A 7,668-nucleotide genomic window follows, 5' to 3' on the forward strand; every position below is an offset into this window, starting at 1 on the left:
TTTGAATTATATATATAAATTTGTGATAGTCATGGCCCAAAGCCCAATATGATTGGTTGTGTTGTAATTCATAATACGGCCTGCGTGCCGTGATATGTTTTCGCGTGTTGTATTTATTTTATTATTCGCGACCTGCACGTCGTGCCTCGTCTTTTATTCTTGTTGTAAATTAGATTTAGACTCGAATGTAACTCGAGTTTCAAATTGTAATGTACAAATTGGAGCGGTGGAGGGTCCACACGAGACGGAGTTCCGAGGCGGGCACGAGCAACACAAGGTGGTCAAAGGGAGGCGCTTGGAGAAGCTGTTGACCCTAGGTTGACCAATCGATCTTCTCATTGGCTTGAGAAGATCGTAGTAGGGCCATGACTAAATCACAAATAGATTAATTAATTAATTATTATGTATTTGATGCATGTTTAATAATTAATTAATTAATTAGTGCCTTAACGATTATATTAGATCTAAGTCGTGCACATGATGCACCCTTGCGATTAGATTAGATCTAAGTCGTGCACAAGATGCATTCTTCTGATTAGATTAGATCTAGATCGAACCAACTCTAAAATGCTTAACCGTGTCGTGATACCTATCACTACCTCGATCACATGTATTGTTGAATCTGCCAAAGCAGAGCAATACATATTATCTTGGTAGGTTACGGAGGGACAATCTTGGTCCCGTCTATCAACGCATGGGTGAATAAAAACTCAATTAGATTGAGTATTCATAGTTACTCGGTTGGATCGAGTCAACTATAGGCATTCTTCCAATAGTTGGAAAGATAGGTCAATATCACATCTATATTAACTCTCGGGCGTATTAGCCAAAGCTAACTCGAGTTTTAATATAAATGCGGATATTGATTCTATAAACAAGAGTTGCATAGAGATGTAATTGATAATCGTTACCTACCGATCATACTAAGCCTTGGGCGTATTAGCCAAAGCTAACTCAAGGGTTAGTATGATGTGGATCTTGTCCCACAAGAATTATAGAATTCAGTGGAAGCATCATTTAATTAAAGGCTTAATTAAATGATTTTAAAAGAATATGATATTTATTTCTGCATTTATTTCTGTTGTAGAATATCCATGACGTCGAATACGAACATTTTCTCCCTGCGATCTGTCCTTAAGAAGGACAAGCTCAACGGAGCAAATTTCCTTGACTGGTACAGGAACCTGAGAATAGTTCTCACTCAGGAACGTAAACTGTACATTCTGGAGCAGCCCATTCCGGAGGCTCCTCCTGCCAATGCCCCGCGAGCTGACAAAGATGCTTACAAGAAGCATCAAGATGACGCATTAGATGTGTCATGTCTAATGCTCGCGACCATGAACTCTGAGCTTCAGAAGCAACATGAGTTGATGGGTGCTTACGATATGGTTGCACATCTTTGTCAACTATATCAAGGACAAGCAGGGCACTGGAAGAGGAACTTCACAGGATACCTGAAAGATCTTAACAAGAAGAGAAATAAGATTTCTACTTCAGGTATAAATGTTATAGAAGTCAACCTCTCTATTTCTTCGTCGTGGGTATTAGATACCGGATGTGCTTCGCACATTTGTACTAGTGTACAAGCACTAAGAAATAGTAGAGCATTAACAAAGGGCGAGATAGACCTACGAGTAGGCAATGGAGCACGGGTTGCTGCTGTTGCTGTAGGAACTTATTTTCTATCTCTGCCCTCTGGGCTTATACTAGAGTTAGACGATTGTTGTTATGTGCCTGCATTGACTAAGAACATTATATCAGTTTCTTGTTTGGACAAGAAAGGATTCTCGTTTATAATAAAGAACAAATGTTGTTCCGTCTTTTTAAACGATATGTTCTATTGTAGTGCACCTCTAATAAATGGACTCTACATTCTAGACCTAGAGAGCCCTGTCTATAACATAAATACCAAAAGGATCAAGTCAAATGACATGAACCAAACATACCTCTGGCACTGTCGCTTAGGTCATATAAATGACAAGCGCTTATCCCAGCTCCATAAGGATGGTTTGCTGGACTCATTTGATTTAGAATCATATGAGATATGCGAGTCATGCCTACGAGGCAAGATGACCAAGATCCCCTTTAGTGGGCATAGCGAGAGAGCAACTGATTTGTTAGGACTCATACATAGTGATGTATGTGGCCCTTTCAATGTTGCTGCTAGAGGCGGTTATAGGTACTTCATCACATTTACTGATGATTTCAGTAGATACGGTTATGTGTACTTAATGACACATAAGTCGGAATCCTTTGAAAAGTTCAAAGAATTCAAGAATGAAGTACAGAACCAGCTTGGCAAGAGTATTAAAATACTTCGATCCGATCGAGGTGGTGAATACTTAAGCCATGAGTTTCGTGACTACTTAGCTGAGTGTGGGATTTTATCTCAACTCACTCCTCCTAGAACACCACAGTGGAATGGTGTATCCGAAAGGAGGAATCGTACCTTATTAGATATGGTGCGATCTATGATGAGTCACACAGATCTTCCGACATATCTATGGGGATATGCTCTAGACACTGCAGCTTTCATACTCAACTGAGTTCCATCAAAGGCCGTGATAAAGACACCATATAGGATATGGACTGGGAGAGATGCCCAGATGTCTTTCATGAGGATTTGGGGTTGTGAGGCTTACGTTCGACGTCAAGTCTCAGACAAGTTAGGACCCAAATCCGACAAGTGCTATTTCATCGGATATCCCAAGGAAACTAAGGGATATTACTTCTACATTCCCAGTCAGCACAAGGTAGTTGTGGCAAAGACTGGGGTCTTTCTAGAAAGGGATTTTGTTTCTAGAAAGACTAGTGGGAGCACGTTCGATCTTGAAGAAGTTCAAGATGCGAACAATAGCACTGATGCCTTGATGGAAATTGAACTGGATCAAAAAGTGTTGTGGATGATGTTGTTCCACAAGGAGTTGAGGAACAACAACCAGTTCAAGTAGACATACCTCTTCGCAGGTCTGATAGGGTACGTCGTCAGCCTGAGAGATACTCATTTCTCTTTTCTGACCATGATGACATTGTGCTCATAGAGGATGAGCCTACCACCTATCAAGAAGCTGTGATGAGACCAGATTCTGAGAAATGGCTAGAAGCTATGAGATCCGAGATAGAATCCATGTACACCAACCAAGTATGGACTTTGGTTGATCCACCTGAAGGGGTAAAACCCATTGGGTGCAAGTGGGTCTTTAAGAGAAAGACTGGCATGGATGGACTTATCTATAAGGGTCGCTTGGTAGCTAAAGGTTTCAAGCAAATTCATGGCATTGACTATGATGAAACCTTTTCTTCAGTAGCGATGTTTAAGTCTATTCGGATCATGCTTGCTATTGCAGCCTACCATGACTATGAGATATGGCAGATGGATGTCAAAACCGCGTTTCTGAATGGAAACCTACTCGAGGATGTGTACATGACACAACCTGAGGGTTTTGTAGATCCACAGCATACTAATAGAGTATGCAAGCTGCATAGGTCCATTTATGGACTAAAGCAAGCTTCTCGGAGCTGGAATCTTTGATTTGATGATGCGATCAAATAGTTTGGTTTCATCAAGAACGAAGATGAGCCTTGTGTCTACAAGAAGGTTGTAGGGGACATAGTTGTCTTCCTCATACTGTATGTGGATGACATACTACTCATTGGGAAGGACATCCCTATGCTTCAGTCTGTCAAGACATGGCTAGGGAGTTGCTTCTCAATGAAGGACTTAGGTGAGGCATCTCGCATTCTTGGGATACAGATCTATAGAGATAGATCTAAGAGATTGCTTGGCCTAAGTCAGAGTACATATATTGACAAGGTACTCCTTCGGTTTGCCATGCAGAACTCCAAGAAGGGATTTCTGCCGATGTCACATGGCGTGAGTCTTTCGAAGACTCAAGGTCCCTCTTCTAGAGAGGAGAGAGACCGCATGGATCAGATCCCTTATGCCTCAGCCATAGGATCGATCATATACGCCATGCTATGTACTCGACCTGATGTCTCGTATGCTTTGAGCATGACGAGCAGATACCAGTCAGATCCAGGTGAAAGTCACTGGATAGCGGTCAAGAATATTCTTAAGTACTTACGAAGGACTAAAGAATATTTCTTGATATATGGAGGCAATGATGAGCTAACTGTAAAGGGTTACAGTGATGCCAGCTTTCAGACCGATCAGGATGATTACCGATCGCAGTCAGGGTTCATATTTTACATTAATGGTGGTGCTGTCAGCTGGAAGAGTTCGAAGCAGGATACAGTAGCTGATTCTACAACAGAAGCCGAGTATATTACTGCATCAGAGGCAGCAAAGGAGGCAGTTTGGATCCGCAAGTTCATCACTGAACTTGGGGTGGTTCCTAGCATCGCTGACCCAGTTGAGCTCTATTGTGACAACAATGGAGCTATAGCGCAGGCGAAGGAACCTCGCTCACACCAGCGGACCAAGCACATAATACGGTGCTTCCATCTCATTCGAGAGATTATCGATAGAGGAGATATGAAGATTTACAGAGTATCTACAGAGGCTAACATCGCAGATCCCTTGACCAAGGCTTTGGCACAGAGGAAGCATGACGGTCACACTAGGTCTTTAGGTCTTGGAGGCTATACTGATTGGCACTAGTGCTAGTGGGAGATTGTTAGTTAGAGCCCTAGAGCCAATCATTTGATGATTGTATGGACTCATGTATATCATATTCTTATATTAATAAAGGCAATAGTTTGGTTATTATGCTTATTTGTTTTAGTGCCAAATAAACTAAGTATAGTAACGTCCTTGAGTAGATCGTTCTTACCTATATCAATCGATTGGTTGAATCGATAGTGAGATGATATAGGGAACACTACTCTTAATCATTCCTAGTCGAGTATTAACATTCAGGGACGATGTTAATGCAATAAGACTAGCATGTAGGTCAACTCGATGACTTGATCTCACAAGTCATGGATATGGAGATATCAAGTTGACACATGGGTATATATTGGAGAATGTATACTGAATGACCCGCCATGAGAAAGTATCATGGATCGTTATATGAGTGTCATATACTTTCTCATGTGGCTATTAGTATGACTATTAGTCCTTAGACCTGAAGTCACCATAGATCCCTACATAAGGAGTTATGTACTTTGGTTTCGTCAAACGTCACCCGTAACTGGGTGGACTATAAAGGCGATTACTGGGTATATAACGAATTATGCAGAGGGATGTGAGTGATGTAGATGGGATCTATCCCTCCCATATGACGGGAGCGACATCGCTATTCTTGATAGAGTGAGACCACTAAGTGCATGGCCATGCCCAAATGAGTCAACATTAGATGTTGAGCTCATTTGATCGAGTGCGTCTACTTGGAGTTCAAGATTTAGATTGATTAGAGGATGACACGGTCTATGCCTCACATTGATCAATCTAGATGTCTAGGATAGAAGGACACTTGTCATTATTTTGTGAGTAGTCACAATTGGTAGTCACAAGGTGATGTCGGATCTCGACATTCTTGTAACTTGGGTAGTAATGATGTGTTGCTAGATACCGCTCATTACTTATGCTCCTAAATGGGTTTAGGGCATTGCCAACGTTACAAGAACCTATAGGGTCATACACTTAGGACAATTAGGTGGAGATTAGGTTCATATGATGAACCAAGAGGATTAGATTCATTTGATAAATCAAATTGGATTAAGAGTAATCCTAATTGGGCTAACTTGAGTTCGACTCAAGTTGATTCATGTGTTAAATGAGTCTAATTTAGATTTTGACTCATTGAATCAATTTAATTTAATGAATTAGATTCATTATATTAAGTTGGCTCGAATCAAATGGTTGGATTAGATCCACCATGGTAGAGATTGAGTCAAGTTTGACTTGACTTGAGAAGGAAGACCAAAGGTCAATTTTGACTTGACCTTTTGCCACTTCATTGGTGAGTTGGCATTAGGTGGACCAATAATGATGTTCCACATCATCATGGGTGCCACCTCATGAAAGTTACAAAGCCACTCTCTTAATGGTTTCATATTAATTGCAATTAATGCAATTAATGTGAATTTTGAAAGTGGCCGGCCACTTGTTTTGTGAATGAAAAATTGATTTTTCATTCACTTGTGTGCATCTTCTTCTTCTTCCTCTCAAGCTCTCCCTCTCCCTCTCCTCCTTACTTGGCCGAACCTTACCAAGGTGCTAGCACACCTTTGTGTGAGGTTTTCTCCATCTAAGTTGTCCGTGTGGATACTTCTAGAGGACCGACGCTTGACGGTCTTGAGATCCGGCAACACCTTGGAAGAGCGGGATTCGCGTAGGGCGCGCATCAAGGGTAAACACCTTTTCCTCGTAGATCTAAGTAGTAGATCAGTTTTTGAACTCGTACAAGAAATAGTTTTTCGAATTTTGTATACGTATCTTTGCATGGATCTACGGTTTTGGGTCCTTCGGGGTTTCCGCGACGCGAAAAAGCGGTTTTCGCGGCTCGAAGAACCCAACACGAAATACATTTAAGTAGTAGTTAAGAACAGTTAAAATAAAAGAGAAATTAAACGCTCGGCTGAGGTTTCGAAACCGCGACCAGAGGTTTCGGTCAAACACAGCCAACCAACTGTTGCAGCGGGCGTTTCTTATTATAGAAGGAGAAATATTCTATTTAAGAAGTAGTTAATGAATAGGAAATAAATAGGAAGAAAAAATGGGTGCAGCCGAGTTTCGAACTAGCGAGCCACGCCTCAAGCAGAATGCAGCCAACCAACTGTGCCAACGGGGTTATGTTAATTAAGGAAAGAACGGATTATATTTAAGGTATAGTTAGTAATAAAAAACCAAGTTATAAAGGGATTAATTTCTTTTCCCTGACAAAACCTATCCTTTCTTTCTCCCGACGCGTGCGACGACGCTGTGCTTGGGCGAAGACAAAGCCGAGTTAGGGCTCTTCCTCTGGCGGCCGGCGAGGGGGTTTTTCCGAGAATCCTTCTCATCCTCGTGACCTCCTCGACGTGGAGAGCACGTAGACGCGAAGAAGGTGCTGTGATTTTGAGTCTCGCCGAACCCTAGTAGCCCTTTGCTTCGGCTGTAAGTTCAAGAAAGCATGGTGAGTTGCTTCTCACCTGCAGTAGGAGTCGTTTCGCGACTTGGTTTTGGTTTTGAATTGGGTTTATGCTCGGTGGATTTTTGATTCTCCTCAAGGTTTCTTTGCGAGCTCTCCGATCGTTCTCTGTTTGCAAAAATGCCTAGCCGAGTTGTTAGATGAATGTATAAGTTGCGTGCCAGATTCTACAGCCTTATAGTTAACATTGATCTAATCTATGAAGAGGTTTTGCTCTCTTGTTGAATTGTTGTAGGAATTGGTTAGTTAGTCATTCATGAATTAGGATTGGATGTTAGATGAAATTGGGTTATGTTATAAGTTGTTCTGTTGCTGTACACGAAATAGCAGATAAATGCTATAGCCATATCATGCAAAACATCATGTAAAGAGCTTATAGTTGCAAACTCATAGGCCTATGGACACATATTTCCTTCCACACAGTATTCTAGAATCTCAACAAAATTTTCATGCTTTAATCTGGATATCATTTGAGCCATATTCAGAAGCATCAAGTTTTTCACAGCAACATGCTTTTCATTGTCTAGAATTGCAAAGTACACCCTTCCATATGACCCTATCCCAGCATGTTTTA

Source organism: Zingiber officinale, chromosome 3A (assembly GCF_018446385.1).
Source record: "Zingiber officinale cultivar Zhangliang chromosome 3A, Zo_v1.1, whole genome shotgun sequence".
Classification (NCBI taxonomy): Eukaryota; Viridiplantae; Streptophyta; class Magnoliopsida; order Zingiberales; family Zingiberaceae; genus Zingiber; species Zingiber officinale.